General features: G+C 49.6%; 1 protein-coding gene across 1 annotated transcript in view; it reads left to right on the top strand.

Moving 5' to 3' along the window:
- PSD3 (pleckstrin and Sec7 domain containing 3) overlaps window positions 1-18,799 on the top strand; it is a 554,618-nt gene extending 535,819 nt beyond the window's left edge. The window contains exons 19-21 of the transcript XR_008390587.1: window positions 5,160-5,280; window positions 6,799-6,901; window positions 18,703-18,799. The gene's annotated coding sequence lies outside the window, so the exon portion shown is untranslated. The remainder of the gene's footprint in view (window positions 1-5,159; window positions 5,281-6,798; window positions 6,902-18,702) is intronic.
- Window positions 18,800-20,065: the final 1,266 nt, after the last annotated feature.

Genomic DNA, 20,065 nt, shown 5'->3' with positions numbered 1-20,065 from the left:
GATGGTGCTTGTTGCTTTTTCTCACAGCAGTTCGTGGCTTTTGTCTCTTGGAGACAAGGGTCTGGGGGTTATGCCTTTCCTTCAGCAGCTGCTCCTTCCTTCCCAGGACCACTTTCTCAGGACTTGCCAGTCTTTTCTGTGAGGTCCACGGAGAGATCCTGCCGTCAGGTGTAAATGCCTCTGACATTTGCAGCCCCAGGTGTTCTGTACTCTCCCTGTACTCAGCCTGGACCAGCCCATTAACACGGGCAAGCGAGGGCACAGCTCCCGTAGCTCCCAGATGTCTTTACTGAGACTGCAGGTAGATGGTCAAACCCCTGCAACCTCAGGGCTCTGATGGGTTCAAGAAAAGTGAAGGATGATCTGACTTTTCTTATTGTAATGGTGGGAGCTATGCTTTTTTTCAACTTCTACATCCCAAGCAGAAGCCAGAAATTGATTTGCGTGTGACCAAAAAAAAGCTATCTAGTTGTGTATGACAATTGCATACCCCAAATTTTCTATTCTGCTGCTTTCTTGAACTGTATTGTTTTTATTAATGATTCTCTTGGGTTTTCCAAGTATGTTATCATATAATCCACATACTTCTCCAGTTTTTATGTTTCCAATTGTTTTCTCTTGCCTTATTTCATCTGTTAATATCTATGGTTGCCAGATTGGACAAGTGAAAATGGAAGATGCCCCATTAAATTTGAATTTTAGATAAGGTAATTTTCAGTATATCCCATGCAATTATTTGGGGGATTCAAATTTAATTGGTGTGTTATATTTTTATCTGGCAATTCTACTAGTATCGTCAGTACAACATTACATAGTAATGAAAACAGTGGGCATTCTCAACTTTTCCCTCACCTTGTATACATTGTCTCTCATGTTAAAGAAGTTTCTGCAATTCCCTTTCATTAAGTGTTTTGTTTATCTGCAAGGAATGTTCAATTTTGTGGAAGCCTTTCATGCATGCATGGGGATAATCATATAATTTTTCTTCATAGTTTTATTTACATAAGGTGTTGTGTAGACAAATTTCCTAACTATTGATCATTTTGCATTTCCAGGTCAACTGCTGCTAGATTCTATTTGCTAACTTTTTTAAATGTTTACATCAATATTCATAAGTAAGATTGGTTTGACTCTTTATTCTGTGTTTATTTATTGATGTTATCTTTGCTCCATAACAAAGAATTTGGAAGTTCTTTTTTAATATATTTTAGAATATTAGAATTATCTGGACTTTGAGAACTTCGTTATAAAACTACCTGGTTTGGTACTTCTTTTTTTTTTTTTTTTTAATTGTGAGTTGTGTGTAATGTTTTATTTATTTTATTTTATTTTATTTTATTTTATTTTATTTTTAAAGATTTTATTTATTTATCTTTAGAGGAGAAGGGAAGGAGAGAGGGAGAGAAACATCAATGTATGGTTGCATTTGTGCGTCCCCTGCTGGGAACTGGCCTGCAGGGAACCTGCCTGCAACCTGGGCATGTGCCCTGACTGGGAATCGAACCGTGATTGTCTGGTTTGCAGGCCCGCGCTCAATCCACTGAGCTACACCAGCCAGGGCCTGGTTTGGTACTTCTTTGTGAAATAAATCTTCAATAACTGCCGCTGTTTCTTTCATGGAAACTGCTCTGCTATGGTGTTCCAAGTCTGCTGGGGTCAGTTTTATTAAACTGCATTTAAAATATTCTTTGCATGAAGTTGTGCAAAATAAGGTCTTATGGTTGTTTTTAATATCCTGTATTTTGAGTGCTATTTTCCCCCTGACATTATTTATTTTGCATACTTATGCTTTTTCTTGGTTAGTTTAGATGCTGGTTTGTATATTTCTGTGCTTTTTTCAAGGGATTTTGTGTTTTGATATTTGTTTTTCTGCTCATCTCTGCTTTAATTTTTCTTATTTTCTCCTGCTTTCTTTTTATTAGTAGCTTTTTGAACTGAAAATCTATTTTTTTTGTGTGTTTAAGTACTTACCGTTATTAAGTAAATAATGTTATTAATTTTCTTCTCTGATCAACATTATAATCGTGATGTTTAGTGTTTTCCTTATCATCGTTTAGAAGAAATTTTGCAATTAAGATTATTGTTTCAGCCCTGACTGGTGTCGCTCAGTGGGTTGGGTGGCATCCTGCAAACCAGAAGGCTTTCCATTTGATCCCCAGTCAGGGCACATGCCTGGGTTGCAGGTCAGGTCCCCATATGGGGGCGTGCGAGAGGCAACCGATGGGTGCTTCTCTCACACATGGATGTTTCTCTCTCCCTCTCTCCCTCCCTTCTCCTCTCTCTAAAATAATTAAATAAATAAAACCCTTTTAAAAAATATTTATTGTTTTTCTGTGACCGTTGTCCCAATTTTCCCCCTTTGCTGTACTCCGCCCAGCCCACCTGCCGCTCCCACAGTCAGTCCCCACCCGAGTGTCCATGCCTGTGGGTTGTTCATATGTGTTCCTTTACTTGTTCCTTCCCCTTCTTTCCACCCTTATCACCCTCCCCTCTTCTCTGGTCACTGTTTGTCTGTTCTTTGTTTCCATGCCTCCGGTTCTATTTTGCTTGTTTGTTTGTTTTGTTCAGTAGGTTCCTCACATAGGTGGGTTCATATGGCATTGTATATCACCGCCTGGCTTACTTCACTCAGCATAATGCTCTCCAGTTCCATCCACGCTGTCACAATGGGTAGGAGCTCCTTCTTTCTTTCTGCTGCATAGTATTCCATTGTATCAATGCACTGCAGGTTTTTTTATTGTTGTTCATGTGCAGTTGCCTCTGTTTTCCCATCACCACTTCCCCCCCCCCCAGCTCCCACCCTCCATCCTTCCCCCCTTTGGCTTAGTCCATGGGTCCGTTACACATGTTCCCTGAAGATCATTTCCCTCCTTTCCCTCATTATCCCCCTCCCCCACCCCTTAGTTGCTATCAGTTTGTTCTTTATTTCTATGTCTCTGGTTCTATTTTGTTTGCTTGTTTTATTGATTAGGTTCTACTTATAGGTGAGATCATATGGTATTTGTCCTTCACTGCCTGGCTTAATTCACTTAGCATAATAAAATCGTTTTAGAAAAGTAAGTGGAACAATGGACCGATGTCTCTCTCTTCCCTTCTTTCTCTCTCTAAAAATCAATTAAAGAACTCTTTAAAGAAAAGAGACATTTTTAATGTTCAGAATAAAGGGCCTGTTAAGTGTGTGCTGTTGGTGTCTAATTTGATTGTATTCTGACCGGAGGATGCTGCTTACACATCGTCCGTCTCAGGAGTTGCGACGTCCCTGTGACAGCTCGGCGTGGGTGGTTTTCGTGCCTGTTCCACGTGCCTTGGGTGGGAGGCCTGTCCCACTGGATGGGACGTTCGGTATCTCTCCACACCTTCTGCTTTTCTGATCGTGCCTTGTTTCGTTTCGCTTGTGGTCTTTCAGAATTCTAGATACTTTCCACTCATGATCTGCCTTGAACTGTGAGTAGCATATTAAAACCTATTATTGGTGTGTTTTTCTGAGTTATTAGTGTGGTTTCTCTTTTGTGAACATGATCACTGTTTTATCGGTGTGTTGACATTGATAACTATTGAGTCTTCATCGTGAACTTGAACGTTAGCACTCCAAAGCACTTAATACTTTTCCTCTGAAATCCACTCTTCGCCATAGGAGTCATAACCCTGTTTCCTTATGGTTCACACGCGCCTGGTATAACCTGTGCCCTGACCTTCATGTTCAATCGTCCATGTCACTTTGTGTTGGGTGTGTCACCTGTGTGCGCCACAGAGTTGGGTTTGCTTCTCAAGCCGTTGTGAAAGCACTTTTAGTTAGTGAGTCAATTCCAGTTACGTGAGTTCACTGACTAGTATTTTTATCTCAAATCTGTCATATTTAAGTTACATTTACTGTGTGTGTGGTGTTACATAGTTACTACTTCAGTGTGATCTGCCTTTGATCATTTTTATATTATTCTTAGTTGTGTTTAAAATTGAAGTGAAATTCACTTCACATAAAATGAACCCTTTTAAAGTGAACAACCGAATGGCATTTGGTGCATTTAAAATGTGCAGCCGCCACTTCTACCCAGTTCCCCCCAATTCCACCCCCGAGAGGAGTCCCCACACCCATTCAGGAGTCACGCCGCAGTGTGCTCTACCCGGGCCCTGGAAACCGCCAATCTGCGCTCTGCTTCTATGGACTCTGCATTACTGCGTGTGTGTGTGTGTGTGTGTGTGTGTGTGTGTGTGTGTGTGTGTGTGGTTTTTGTAGGGCGTCTGGAATTTGCTAACTTAGAAAATACTGTCATCATGCCATGAGAACTGGGAGGTCCCTGTACCAGTGACCCTTCCTCTTCAAACAAGAACTCGCCTCTCAGGGTCATTTCCACGACCAAATGCAGTGCATGGAACGCATCAAGTGCTCCGCGCATTTTAGTTATTATCATTGTTTCATTGTTGCTGTTCGGATCCACACGGAGTCTTCCCCGCAGCGGAGGCCTTCACAGGGCACTGGGCCGCCGATTCCCCAGGAGCGAGGAGCTGAGCTTAGTTCTGGACTCTCTCTCTGGGAGACGCAGCCCTGCTGTCCTTCCGCACTCAACGTGGGTTTGACAAGGAGTCATTTTTACCATTTCTAGAAATGATTTTTTAGTCTCCCATACTTTCCCTCTGAGGATAAATGCTTCTTCGGAGCAATTAATCACAGGAGCAGATGGCGTGGGGACGGGTACAAATGCTGGCGGCTCGTGGGTCCCGGCGCGAGGGCTGCTGTGCCCCGCCCTCACTCTGCCTGCGCCATTTGGTATCTTACAAGATTCCCTTCCCAGAGTGAGTGAGTGTTTCTCCTTCCTTCCGGCTGCTTTCTCCTCCCCCCGCTCGCTCTCTCCCCGTGGGTGCCCCCCACCCTCTCCGGACCCCCCACCACAGATAGGTGATCGCTCCACAGTGCGTCCCTTGAATGAACAGCTCATATTTAGGCCACTTCTGCCCCCAGGCTGGAGGGAACATGTGCCCTCCCATTCAGTTCCCAGTTTGTCCCAGCTGCCTTTACAAACCCGTCACTGCCTCTGGTGCTGACTATAGAGCAAGCACCGCATTCTGGCTAAACGGCCCACTTAGGATGGGCCACTGGGACGCAGTTGCCCTTGGACCTCAAGCCTCTAATGAACAGTGATTATTCTTCTGTCACCCCTCAGGCCGTGACATATGAAGTGCCAGAGGCGACTGTGGCAGCTCAGAAGTAAAGAATCCTCAGCCCAGGATCCATGGAAATCATTCCAGTCCAACTTCCCAGCTTTCGGACAGAAACTGTTCTTGGTATCTCTTTGCTCCTAATGGGCACCGAGTCCTTGGGCACAGGGCGGGCTAAGCAGTGGCCCCAGGCACGTCCCGGTCCCAGCCCCAGAGCCTGTGAGTGCAAGCCGTATGTCCAAAAGGACTTGGCAAGTGTAGCTAAGCTTAGGGTCTGGAGGCGGGGAGGTATACTGGCATATCTGGACGGATCCAGTGCAATCGCGGGGATCTGTACTGGAGGCAGGCAGGAGACGGAGGAGGGGAGGTAGGAGCTGTGTCGACAGAACCAGGAGGGCTGGAGTGATGGGAGGAAGGGGTTGTAGGCCGAGGAACACGAGTGGCCTTCAAAAGTTGGAAATGGCAAGGAGACAGATCGTCCCCAAGGGCCTCCAGAAGGAACTAGCCCTGCCAACACCCTAACTTCAGTCCACTGGAACTGATTTGGGACTTCTAGCTTTTAGAATTGTAAGAAAATAAATGTGTTGCTTTAAGCTACTACGTTTTGGGCAATTTGTTACTGCAGCAGTAAGAAACTAACTCAGGCAGTGCTAGTTGCCTCTTGACAAAATTTACTTACTCTGCACTCAGCGGGCAACTTCCGCAGCGTTCGGGGACTCACCCCAGCTCACAGGGTTGCTGAGCCACGAGGTGTTGATTAGAACCAGAGGACTATGTGTCAGTTCGCTTTTGATGCATAGCACTTACCCAGAACTTGGTGCTCTAAAACAACGGACGTTTAGTGAATAATTCCACAGATCATAAATTTAAGCCAGGCCCAGCTGGGCGTTTCTTCTGGAGTTGACTGAGCTCACTCATGTGTCTGCAGTCAGTCGCCAGGTCCTCTGGGGCCTGGCTGGTCTGGGATGGTCCCTGTGGGGCCGGGGGAGGGGGTGGTCTGCCTGCTGCACTTCCAGGGCTCACTCGCGGGTGTTCTCGTGGCACAGCTCCCAGGGAAATGTGCCCTGGAAATGGTGGAAATGTGCCAGTGCTGAGGCCTGGGCTTGGAGCTGGAACGCCACTTCCATTGTGTTGTTTCGGCAAAGCCAATGCATAAGATGAGTTCAGATTCAAGGATGGAAGATTCCACTTTTTATTAGAGAAGCTGACAGTCGTCTTGGAAAGGATGATGTTGGTACAGAGAGGAATGGTTATTTTTCAATGTGCCCCATCACCTAATTTATGTCTTAAACTGGGACGGTTTTCTTTTTAAAGACTTTATTTGTAGAGAGAGGTGGAGGGAGGAAGAGAAGCATCAGTGTGTGGTTGCCTCTTGAGAGCCCCCTACTGGGGGCCTGGCCCACAACCCAGGCATGTGCCCTGACTGGGGATCAAACCAGCAACCCTTTGGTTCGCAGGCTGGGACTCAACCACAAGCCACACCAGCCTGGATGTAAACTGGGGCAGTTTCAAGAGTGAAAGGGAGTGCCTTTAAGAATTACATCAAGAGAGCAGCTCTAACCCAGGAGGGTCCCAGGCAGTAGGGTATTAGGGCCCATATCTCCCGACCCCAGAGCCCCGGACTTTTTTTCCTCCCCCACACAGTGTGACGAGGCTGCTTCATGATACTGGGAGGAAGCCGCAGGGGACAGACCTCAAACATGAGTCCATGCCACTGGTTAGCACGCGTGATATTGCCGGTGTCCAGGTAAATACTCACAAAGGACTTATCTTCCCATTTCTCTCTAGAACCCAGTGTCTTCCCTGTTAAAGCTCCTCCCAGGAACCTCTGGCACATGGGAGCTGTCGCCCAGGTGTCATCGTCGATAAAGACAGTTGCTGCTCCGCTTGGCCATGGGTGCTAGTGCGTGTGCGCGTGCTCAATGGGGACAGCTCTTCATAAATATAAAAATGAGACAAAAATAATTGATGGGATTTCTTGTGTAAAGCTCACCTCTGTGACTTGAGGCCTTGTCACGGATTTCTGTCGCCCTGAGCTGTAGGGGGTCTGGCCTCCTTTTCTAAATCTGCCAAAATCTTCCAAAGCTTATTTCAAAGCTTATTTTACAGCTTGGTTTATAAAAAGCTCTATTTTTTCCTTTAAATAATATGGTATTTTTGAAACAGAATTTCTCTGTCAACCTCAGAAATTCTTGTGCTCTGGCGGGAAGTCATGGGCCGGTGCATTTTGGAACTTGTTTAAAACCTAGAATCCTGATGTGTGTGTGGTGCTTTTTAATAACCTCCCGGCAGGAGGCCAATTTGGAGAGATCACTCAGCCGCTAGGAGCCGTTCTGTCTGATTCTGGGGCTTCCGTCTTAGCAGTCCCAGACCAGGTTTCTGGAGAGCACCCCGCTTCCCTCTCGGTTGCATCTGGAGGCCTCTGCTGAGACGGGCCACCCGCGAGCCCGTTGGGCTGATTCTCCTATGGTCCCCACGCGCTCCCTGCATGTGCCATTCCTCAGAGGCCCCTCAGCCCGCCTCTGTTGGCAGGAGCCAGAGAAGGGTCCAGATGGAAGTGAAGGCTGGGGGGATGGGGATGGGCAGTGTGCGTCTTCACACACAAAGGCCTACTGTCTCCTTTCCGAGCGAGGGCCACACCTGGCAGTGAGGGAGCACACAGCTGCGCCCCACCCCCCCAGTGCTGGGCCCCCCTTCCTCACGTCTGTGGCTCATCAGCTCCCCTTCTTACCTCCCTCACACCTTGCTCCTGTCGAGTTATAAGCGTTTCCAAGTGTATGTTTTCGTGCCCCTTAAAGTACAACCTGTGTACAAAGAAGCAGATATCATACACGTACGCATCAATTTCTATGAACTGAACCCAGTTATAACCTCCGTACTCCTCACCACCAAAAGGAATTATGCTCCTGATTTCTAATACCGTAGGTTCCGGTACAGTAGGTTCCCTTATCATGGGAAACCGTGTAACGCTTGCTCTGCCGTGTGGGGCTTCTTTCACCCAGTGTTGGGTTTGTGGGGCTCCGCTGTGCTGCTGTGGCTGGTTGCAAATCGTTGGTTCTGTGCGCCTTACAACACTGCTGCGTGTAAACGCCACCAGGAGCTCACTGGTTTGTCTGTGCGTGGGCACCCCGGTTTGGAATTATTAGAGGGCTGCCCTGGGCGTTCTCACGCCGGCTTCCGGAGAGTGTCTGCACGAACTTCTAACGGGCGGGATTTCTGGGTCACTCGGCCTGGGCTTGTTTGGTGACAGTAGCAACTGCCCGGGCTGCTGGGGCCGTGCTGCCTCACACTCTTATAGGCAGCGAGGAGCAGCGCTGCTTCCTCCCCGTGGTCTCTGAAAATGGCATTTTCTTATCCTTTTAACCGTTGTGGTGAGTGTGGTGGTGCGACGTTGTGGTTTCACGGTTAGTCTCCTTGTTCACTGGTGAGGTTGAGAGGGTTGTGCCCACAGCCGGTGCTGCCAGGGCCCCGTGGAACCGAGTCCGCGGCAGAGGCCTGGCTCTGCCCCTCTGGCCTGCGCCCTGCTGTGTCGGGGGCAGCCTCCTGGGAGCGGACGGTCTCATGGGCCAGGCCTGGGCTGTGGCTGGGGGAACTACCCCACCCCAGCTCTAGGAACCCAGCCCACTTCAAAGAGCCCTGGAGTCCTGCAAACCCTTCACAGTGGGCCGCCATCGGCCGGAGGCCCTCCAGGGAGATGGGCTGCTGCCACGCGGTCCCCCTCTCGTCTATTACCCTCCTAGAGAGGGGCGTGGGCCAGACGAGCACCTCCGACCGAATCGCCTGTCAGTGTAGCTGCCTCTCTGCAAACACGCAGGCTCGCACCTGACTTCCACCCGTGGGACATCCCCTCACCCGGCCTGTGTTCAGTTCCTGACAGTCACCCTCACTTTTCAGAGGAGAAATGACTCCGTGTAGCACTCTAACGACCCCACGAAGTAGGTGCTGTTGCCGTCAGTACTGGACTGGAGGAATCTCCGTCGTTACTGCACCTGCCGTGGCTCAGGTCCTCAGTGCGCTCTTCCTTCAGAGACGGACGGATGGACGGATGGGATCATTGTCTGTGCAGGAGAAACTTGAAGCACGATCGATACTGCATTGGCCGAGAAAGGTGTTCTTTTTTCTTTGTTTTTAATTATCACCTGAGGCTACCTTTTTATTGATTTTAGACAAAGGGAGAGAGAGGAAATGTCAGTGTGAGAGAGAGACATCATCGGTTGTCTCCTGTGTGCACCTCAGCCAGGGATGGAACCCGCAACCTAGCTCTGTGCCCTGACAGGGAATCGAACCTGTGACCTTTTGGTGCACAGGACAATGCTCTAATCAGCTGAGCTGCCCGGCCAGGGTGAAAGGTGTGTCCTTTTCTACCCTGTTCTTCCACCCACCACCAACTCCGATTTCCAAGAACGTTGCTCTGGAGAGAGACTCTCATTTGGACACTTACTTTCTGCATGTCCGTGGCGAAAGCCTCAGCCTCCCCCTCGCCAGGCAAAGGCCTCTTGTCTGGAAGTAGAGGACCCCCCCTCCCCCCGCCTGGTGTCCCGCTCAGTCGCCTTGTCCTCTCTTCCTGCTCTAGCCACGCCCACCTGCAAAGGGGAGCCTTTTCGTGCTCACAGCACCCTCAGAGGCCACCCCTGTCCCGAGCTGCAGCACCTGAGGATTCGGACCACACAGCGGAGCTCCCAGCACCTTCTGTCCTGAACGGGCTGCTCCTCGTTTCCCGTGTCTCTTTTGCAGCCTCCAGAGAGATGCCAAACTCCCCGAGGCCACCACGCCTCACTCACTGGACCACATTCCGGTGCAGGCCACACCGGGTGCTCCACGCTCTCCTACTGCTTATTTTGACTGTGCTCTCAGTCACAGGAACTGAAACACTGAGCTACCCTAATACCTGCTCCTTCAGCTGTGGTCATTTCTGGGTGTGCACTTTTGTTCTTAAATAACCTCTTTTCCATCGGGTGGGGGGGGCGGGGGCTGGCGGTGCCTCACTGGGAAAGAGGGCCTCCACAGTCGTTAGATGTGATCTATATGTTCCCTCCCACTCTTGGCACAGGTCGAACTCCCCCATGTTTTTCTGGGTGTCTCCTTCTGTGCAGATGGTTAGAGTCCCTGACGCAGACTGAAGGGCCGCTTTGCAGGTCTCCAGCTGTGGTGCGAGTTCTGTAGCACATTTACACTGGATGCACTTGATTTGCGAAACTGTCAGAATTCCTGGAGCTGCTGGAAATTCAAATACTCTCCCCCAGCTCTCTAGAGCCCCAGTCAAAGAGGTTATGGCCTGCCCGATGGCTTTGTGCAAGGTTGTTCACCATCAGAAACAAGTGCTCATGGGCAACGAATTTGCCAAAATGCAGGAAGACCAGGGGGAAAGGCAAGGTCTAGATCATTTACAAGTCCAACCGACCACATTAGTGCCTGGATAACTGAAAGGTAACTTCTTTTCATCTCTCTTTCCCCCAGTCAGGGCTGCGCAACTGAGAACCATTCTGTCTCCCTGGGCACGTCCCTTGCAAGCAAGGGCACCCAGCCCTGGGGCCTCAGTCACCTCCCTCCTCCACTGCCGCGCCCCCAACCCACCACCCCCCTCAGAACAGCAGCTGCATTTCTCCTCTGTTGGTTCTTTGCTGTTTTCTCTTCTTTACAAATTTTAATTTTCCCTGCACCGAACATAATTAAGTTGAACAGGGGCCCATGGCTCACCCAAGGTTTCCTGAGCTGCATTTCCTGTGTGCTGGAGGAGGCCAGTTCTGCGGGATGAATATTCAGTAACTCAAACCTCCCTCACCCGACCCAGACCCACTCCACCCTACCTCCTCGCTCCCTGCTCCTCATCAGGTGGCTTCCGAGCAGAGAGAAGGGGCGAGCAAGCTAAGCGCCTGGCTTTTGCTTTTGCACACAGGGCAGTCAGGCAGGAGCTGCGCTGCCTCGGGGGTGCTCAGGACCACGTCCCCGTCCGGAGCACGGCTGGTTCTGTGTGACTGGTGGTGACCACACAAATCAGGACACGTGATAGAGTGTGCAGAACCACACACACACATGCATGAATGCGCATGAACTGAGTAAGGTCTGCAGTCTAGTTAGCAGCATCCATCCCACAGAGTGCAGTTACCTAGTTACCACTGGAAGGAGCTGGGTGGGAAAGGAAATGCAGGACTCGCTCTCTGTATTATTTTCGCAGCTTGCGGTGAGCCTGTAACTACTTCGGAAACGCAAAGTGGAAAGTAACCGGAGTGAACCCGTTGTTGGTTCACACAGGTACACTTCAGCATGCGTGGCCCTCACAGCAAGAAATGGCTCAGTGGCAGTATCACCACCGCTTGACACCAGCGTCCACTAGCTCTGTCCAATGTCATTGCTCCTGGGGCCCCCAGGAGAAACCCACTAAGAAAGGAAGACAAGACACACAGCCACTGTCACCTTCGTTACTGTAATTGATTCTCGCGATAATCTTTTGAGGTTGGTGCTGGAATTCCAGAATCAGCAGTGGCGGTTAGGTGATCTGGCCCCTCATTCGTGCCTAAGCTGTGGGCACCGGGAAGGGCACACTGGTCCCCGGAGCTTCCTGGCCCTCCCAGGACCCGCTCCTCCGCTGGGAGCACCTTTGAGCTAAGGCAGAACTTTCCAAACCGCTGTTCGGAAGAACTCTCTGCAGGAGGGTAGGAAGTACTGCATGGGGAGGAAGGGACCTATTTTCAACAATGTTTGGGAAAATTAACACATCAGGATAAATGGATGAAGTTGAGAAATATGCTCTGTTTCAGTTTGAAGTATTTCAGGGCACTCCTGTAAATCCTAACTCCGCTCTCATGAGAGGCCCAGACCCACCATTTACATGATGATTGCAAATGGTCATCATAACGGTAATCATCGCATCGAGCTGTTTTGTGTGCTACCATCCCTGGGGACGTTCACTTTTAAAGATGCCAGTGGCTGGGGTAAGGGCGAGTTACTTAGAGCAGATACAGGCATCGGATGGAGGTGTTTCAGGGAAGGAATTGGAGGAAGGGCCCTGAACATCACACCTTGTAGGTCACCAGCTAACCCGCACACACGAACGGAAATCCTCTTCTGCCCGCCCACCCACAGCTAAAACCCAGTCATCCGTTTCACGAAAGGCTCAATTCCTACCCCGACCCCAGTGCCAAAGACAGAAATTTGTTTGTAGGTCAGATTTCTCATGATTACAGACAGTGAAGTCCACCTTTCTGGCCACTGCCCTGTGAGTCCCAACCCACAGCTTCACAGTGGAGCCACTTCTGCAGTCAAGGGGGGCGCGCAGAGCAGTGCCAGTCCCCCGCCCCTCCGCAGCTGTCCTCTGCCCTGGGGCGCGTGGTGGGTGCACCCCGCCCTGCAAATGCTCCTCTGTTTTATGCACCGAAAACTTCGCCTTTTCCCGGCTGTCGTATGAATGGAGTCACACACGACAGAGCCTCTGCAGCCCGGTGCCTCCCTCTGAACACAGTGGAGAGTCTCCCTGCCGTCGTGGGTGGTGGGGGTCATTCCTTCGCTTTGCTGAGTGATACGCCGTCTCAGCCAGCAGTGCGGAGTCGTGTGAAGTTGGGCTTTTGCTTCCATTCCCTGCCTCGTCCCAAGTCCTGTCCATTCTGCCTCCTGCATTGCCCTCAAATTCCCCCTTTGCTCTCCTCGCGGGTCCCCTTCAGAGGCGTTTCTCACTCGGGTTAGTTCAGTGGCCTCCTGACCGGCCTCTCTGGCCGGCCTTGCTCCCCTCAAAGCCAGGGGGTCCAGAACACTGTCCCTGCTTCCCACCACCGCATCCTGGGCCACACCCACCACCGCATCCTGGGCCACACCCACCCCATCGGTCCTATAACCTTTCACTCTCCTTCCTCCCATGAGTCCAGGGCCCCTTGGAGCTCACAGCCCTCTCCGCACCTGGACATGCAGCCAGGTGACCGTGTCTCCTGCCCAGCCTTCCCGATGACAGTTCCACCCTCTGGACACTCGCTCTTATAACTTATCTCACCCCCCAGAGCCCGGATGGGCCCCAGCGAGTGCCCCGTCCCTCCGAGTCTTGGAGGAAACTGTCCCAAATGGCTGTGCAGACATTTCATCTGCATCATTACTATTTTCCTGCTCTGTAATTAGAGGTTATTTAAACTGCTACTCCCAGAATGACAGTAAACTGCATCAGAGCTTATAAAAAAATACAGCTCGTTGAACTTCTTCACTCACTCACATTTCCGTCTTCTCCTGGGAATTCGTAATGACTTGTGGGCCCTGAGCCTGCATTTTCCTCCCTTTGGGGCTGGAAATGTGTCTGGTTGGAAGCAGGGCTGGGGCGGGCTGAGGGATGGGACTCGCCCCTGCTCTCCGTGCTGCCCCTGCTCTCCGTGCCACGACGAAGAGCAGTTCTACAGGGCGCCCGAGGGGACTCGCAGCTGGCGCTGTGCTCAGCTGCTCCCACTCGGGATGTGGACAGACCCCGGCCGTCCCCACCACGGACCACCGGCTCTGGGACCGCAGCCCCCGCGGGTGACAGTGCACCGCACCTCGTCCCTCCTCAGGGCCACCGATACTGCTTTTCAGTCTGTGTAGAAATCACTAAACAATTCCATGTACATCCGCTATCAGTTCTCGCCAGCAGCTTATTTATTATATGATTTTCTTATTTACTGTCATTTCATATGTCGATGGGAGAGACCTGGTTCTCACTGGCGTGTGTAAAGAATTACAAGTCAGCAAATCTAGTAGCATGTGGTCCATGTATTAGTGGCCCGTTCCCATGGAACAGAACGAGACTGGGTGCAGTGGGGGTGAAAGGCAAAGTTTCAGGGCAAAGCAGGGCGGCAAAAGCAAGAGCGGCTGAAGACCAGGGTGGCCAGCCCCCGGGCAGCCAGAGGCCAGGTGGCCAGAGGCCCAGTGACCTGAGAGCCCTGATCCCCCAAGAAAGAGAGTTCTTTGTTCTGGGACTTACATAGTTGGCGGGATGGGAGGAAAAAAGTTACCGGGATGGGAGGAAAAAAGTTACATATGATTGGTGGGTAAATGTGGTGCCAGCTTCCCTGGTGACGACCCAAACTTGGTATGCATGGGGGTCTGTTAGCCCGAATCCTTATCTTGCTGCAGACTCCATTTGTTTATCTTGTTGTAAAATAAATACGAGACAGAAGGCAGTTAATTAACACTGGGGCAGTTACCCAAAGTTATTTATGGGCTCTTTCTGTACTACGCATCAGGGACTCCCTCATAAAACAGATAGTGACCACAGGTAGGCAATTAACCAAAGTTGTTTTATGGGCTCCTTCTTGGCACCGGGGACCCTCTCCCACATTCAGGCCTTGGGATGAAAGCACAGTGTCAAGGCTTTCTTTCCCAGATAATGGGGATGCTACATAGAGTTCCAAGGACTTCCCTTCTTTCCTGCTAACATAGTGTTTCTTGTGATGTTGGGACACCAGGCCCTATTATCAGACCAGGCTCAGGGCTGCTGAGTTAGCGTGTGAGACCTGTCTCCTTCCTCCCTCTGCCTCGGTTTACTATTTAACCTACCTGGTTGGTAAAAGGCGTTTCCTGGCAACCAGGGTGCTGGATGCTGCCCAGTAACAGTACTGCAGTCTCAGAGTTCTTCCTGTGCTGTCTCCTGCCTCACGTAGACTGATGCATATCTTCAAGTTCTATTTTTAAGAAACGGAGTTCCGGCCAAGATGGAAGCGTAGGTAGAGACCCTTTGCTTTCTCGCACAACCAAAAGGAGGACAGTGACCATCTACAATCAGTGAACAACCAAAACTGCCAGAAAATCAAACTGCATGGAACTCCAACAACCAAGGAAGTAAAGAAAAAATCAACCAGACCGGTAAGGCAGAAAAACTGAGACGAGGCAGAGCTGCATGGGAGGTACTGACCGAAGGGGAAAACTGAGACTCGGAGCTGACTGTGGGCTAAGGCTGGGGCTGCCGTGGTGGGAGATACTTCCAGTCTGACTCAAGAGTCTGCTGGAAAGTGCGCTAGAGACGAGCAGGTGAGCTGCACTGCTCGCTCTCTGGCCCCTCCCCCGAGGGTTAGCCCGCCCAGGTGAATACCTAAGGCCCCGCCCCTTACAACTTCTCAGGTGCGCCAAAACAAAGAAATATGGCCCAAATAAAAGAACGCAGCAAAACCTCAGAACTAAATGATGAGGAGATAGCCAACGTATCTGATGGAGAATTTAAAGCCTTGGTAATCAAAATGCTCACAGAACTGATTGAGCTCGGTTGAAAAAGAAAGATACCGAAAATGAAATAAAGCAAAATATTCAGAGAACCAACAGTGACAAGGAAGAAACCAGCATTCAAAGCAACAATTTGGAACAAAAGGAAAAAATAAACATCCAACTGGATCAGAACAAAGAAACAAGAATCAAAAAAATGAACAGAGGCCGAGGACTTTCTGGGACAACCTGAAATGTTCCAATATCCAAATTATAGGATTGCCAGAGGGAGAAGGGGAACAGCCAGAAATTGAAAACTTATTTGATCAAATAATGAAGGAAAACTTCCCAAATCTGTCAAAGGAAATAGACTTCCAGGAAGCCCAGAGAGCCCCAAAGAAGTTGGACCCAAAGAGGAACACACCAAGGCACATTATCATTAAGTTACCCAAGATTAAAGACAAAGAGAAGATCCACAAAGCAGCAAGAGAAAAGGAGACAATTACCTACAAAGGAAAACCCATCAGACTATCAGCTGATTTCTCAACAGAGACCTTACAGGCAAGAAGGGGCTGGAAAGAAGTATTTCAGGTCATGAAAGGCAAAGACCTACATCCAAGATTGCTTTATCCAGCAAAGCTATTGTTTAGAATGAAAGGGGAGATAAAATGCTTCCCAGATAAGGTCAAGTTAAAAGTTAATTATCACCAAGTTCTTATTATATGGAACGTTAAAGGGACTTATCTAAGAAAAAGAATATAAAAAATATAAACAATAAAATGACAACAAACTCACAATGATCAACAAATGAACCTAGAAAAAAAAAGAAAAGCAATGAAAACAAAAACTAAGCAAATAACCGGAACAGGAACAGAATCAAAGAAATGAACATCACACAGAGGGAGTTCAGTGGGGAGGGGGAAGGGAAGAATGGGGGGGGGTGTACAGGGAAGAAGGAGCATAATTAGTAGGCATAAAATAGATGGGGAGAGATAAAAATGGTATAGGAAACAGAGAACTCAAAGAATGTACATGTACAACCCATGGACATGAACTAAGGCGGGGTGAATGCTGGAGGGTTGAGGGGCAGGGTGGAGGGGAGAAAACTATAATAGCATAATCAATAAAAATACTTAAAAATAAATAAATAAAAAGAAATGTACCAAAAGTCACCTTCTTCCTGTTTTCTAAAACAATTCATACTGTGTTGCTTTGTGCATTCGTGTCCTTAAACCACCTTCTGCTCTCTGAATTTGGGCTTTAGCAGATCAAGTACCGAAGCCACTACGTGAGACCGCCTGCAGACCAGACAGGTCTGTTTCAACAGCTTCGCCGCCTTTGATAGCACAGCGATGTTTGGGGAGTTTTTCAACATTTTGATGTATCTTGCCCTTCTTGAATAAAATTCAGTGGGCATTTAAAGATGTTTTGCATCAATGGCCTTTTAAAGTGAGTTTCTGTCCCCTTTTCCAGTGGCACTCACCCTGGGTGTCTCTGCTGTGCCGAGGCAAGCATCCTCTTTGCCCTTGGTTCGCTTCTCTGACACTCAGACCCAAGACCCAGCTCCATGCAGGTACCGCCTGTCTCTCCACCCACCCTCTGGGCTCTGCTCTTCATAACCAAGCTTTCTGGGGGGGAGTGTGCTGTTACACAACCCCTCTCCTCCCACCCCTGCGTCTGTAAGGTGTGGACAGATGTGGGGGCAGAGTGGGAAACCCCGTTTTGGCCACCTTGGGGAGCAGTGCCCAGTGCTAGAGGGACAGTTGACCCTGCTTTCTTTCTGCTCCCCCAGCGGATCCCTCCCCACAACCACCATTTTATGGCACTAACACAATGGGAGCCTTGTCAACCTGTAGCTGACTAATAGTAGATTTTCACCCTAGAATCTGGAAACACATCATCTTAGTTCATAGCACGGCGATGGGTTTATTCCTTCCTCTTCTCCTGCGTCAGGGCTGTTTAATGCCAACCAGGTACCACTGCAGACTGGAAGTCTTCTTACGGTGCTGCCAGTGAACTTAGGTATAGAGTGAGTCTATCTTGGCTTCATTAAAGGATTATTTAGTTTCTTGTTTATATCCCATAAGTTGTTAATTATAGAGCAGTTTTATCTAAGGCCATTCCACAGAAGGGACCCAAAGGACAATGTTAAAACAAAATTCCAACATCAGATTTTAATCGGAAGTTACCCATGACGGCATTGCGTGCTCAGTGCTCTTACAAACGTTCTCTAATCTCTCCAACAACTCCAGGATGTGGCACTATTTTCTGCCATTGTAAAGGGAAGGCAGTGAAGCTTAGAGTGATTGAAGAATTCACCCAATGACAGCTAGTATTTTCCAGAGTGGTACTGGGCAGCCATCAGAGCAGAGAGACCATGGCCTAGGGCAGTGGTCCCCAACCTTTCTGGCACCAGGGACCACTTTCATGGAAGACAGTTTTTCTCCAGACGGGGGAAGGGGGTGGATGACTTTACAGCCTGCCACCGAATGCAGCTGAATTGTCAGTTGCCACTCACTGATAGGGTTTTGATGAGTCTGAAAGCAACTGATGTGCTGTGGTCTCTGTGCAGTCCAACCTCTCTGTAACGATAACCTGCATTTGCATCTGCTCCCCAGTGCCAGCGTCACCGCCTCAGCTCCACCTGAGACCATCAGGCATTAGATTCTCATAAGGAGCACCCAACCTCGATCCCTCACATGCACAGTTCACAGGAGGGTTCGCCCTCCTAAGAGAGAATCTAATGACAGCGCTGATCCGACAGGGGGCGGAGCTCAGGTGGTAATGCGAGTGATGGGGAGTGGCTGTAAATGCAGAGGAAACTTCCATAGCTCACCATCCCACCACTCACCTTCTGCTGTGCTGCCTGGTTCCTAACAGGCCACCGTACAGGTCTGTGGCCCCGGGTTAGGGGACCCCTGGCCTAGGTGCACACTTCAACAGGAAGAGGTCAGGGAGTGTGGTTCTCACCTCTATCAGCACAAACGTTTCTCCTCTGTGGATACTGGAGATGGAAGAAACTAAACAGATGTAAAATTAGTCTTATTAGCAACTCATCTTTCAGAACTGTGTGGTTCCAACATGAGTTCAAAGTAAACTTCGAAGTCTGGGGCTAAGGAAGGTCACAGCAAACGAGCAGGTGTGTCTCTGACGGCGGCCCTCCCCAGCGGTTGCGAAATGGGCGTGCAGGGCATGCAGGGCCACGGCGTCCCTTCTTTGGTAACGGGATACTTTCTTTGGGTTGTTTCTCTGTGTGAAATCCTGTTTTTAAATTGTCAAATTGGTTTGCTTGCTCATATTTGTCTCAGCCTCACTTCCCTCCGTACTTGCCTCTCCGTCCTTAGGCCAGGGTTCTGGCAACCTCCCGCATTCTCATGAATTCTCCCTCTCTGTTGAATCCAGATGTACCAGACTCTTCCTGGGCTTTGCCCGTCAGTGGGGATACAGAGGTGACTGAGAGGACAGTCCCCACTCTAGGACGCATGGTTGTACCCTGAGAAAGGTACGTGTCCAGGAATTTCAGAGAAGGGTCTGTTTGTGACCGGCGCCTGAGAAGAGGGCGCTTCCAGGACAGGATGACCCGTGCCACTGAGTCGGCTGCACAAGAGCATCTGCCCTGGAGCCAGACACACCTGTGCCGAACCCCCAATCCACCACTTACTGGGTGACCTTGGGCAGGCGAGGAACACAGAACTCATGGTGGGGAGGGTTAGCCAGGCCTAGCTTGGAGCAGATGCCCAGTGAAGGTCATAGTCAAGGTCAGATGGTAACAGTGAGCACTCTGTTCTGGCGTGGTCCTGAGCCTGTGTTGTAGCAACCCCTGGCAGAGGCCCCACCTACATGGAGCCTCTGTATTCGCCCTGTTACCCATCCTGATTTAGGTTTCCTGTTACGTAAGACCCAGCTCTTAATTTTTCCATTTCAAAATTCCTCAGTCTTCTGTCACTCATTCCCCATTTCATGCTTCCAGGTGCCTGTTCCAAAGGGGGGGACCTCACAGTCTCAGTACTCCAGTGGGACGTGCCTACAGAAACACGGGGGAAAGCCCACTTTGTTCTCGCCTCTGCCTACAGAGAAGCCCGGGCAAAGCGCTCAGGTGTGTGCGCTCCACCCCTGACCACTTTGCTGCAGGGAACTCCTGAGAGCAGGGAGTGGGAGGCCCAGGGTTTGTGAAGCCCGCCAACCCAGCATGTGTCCTAGGGGTGCATAAGCCTCTGACGCCCCTGGGATCATATCATCTCAGGCCCGAAAGCAATTGCAAATGCTGGCTAATGGCTACTCCAATAGCTACTCCAATTGTAAATGCTGGCTATTGGCTAGTCCCTTTTTTAATGCTTAAACCCTCCCTACAGCTGCCCCTCCTGACCAACCATCCGCTGCAGCCGGACCCCAGCCGGCCACGTGACGGTGCTGAGGCTGAGGTTGAAATACATGGCTGGCCTCTGTGTTGCCTGGAAACAGAACTTCTGCTTTGCCGTCAGAGCCTAACCATTTATATCTTGCAATTCGATTGGTTGAGATTAGCACCTGGAACAAAGATCCTATTTTCACCTACTACCTTCTTAACACATGGGAAGCTACAAATAGTTCAGTGTATCCTGTCAGTGGGGGGAGAGATACAAATTTAAAGAAAAATAGTCAGTGACATAAAACCTGGCAACATGTATTCTTATGAGCATTAAACATTTAAAATTTTTATCAGCTTAAAATCTTTACTGTGTATACCAGTAATGGCATATGTTCAATATTCCGGTATATTTGTTGA

The sequence above is a fragment of the Artibeus jamaicensis genome, unplaced genomic scaffold (genome assembly GCF_021234435.1).
Source record: "Artibeus jamaicensis isolate MK-2021 breed Jamaican fruit bat unplaced genomic scaffold, CSHL_Jam_final scaffold_833, whole genome shotgun sequence".
In the NCBI taxonomy this organism is placed as follows: Eukaryota; Metazoa; Chordata; class Mammalia; order Chiroptera; family Phyllostomidae; genus Artibeus; species Artibeus jamaicensis.
Note: the sequence above shows the minus strand (reverse complement) of the source record. Positions and strands in the feature narration are given on the sequence as shown.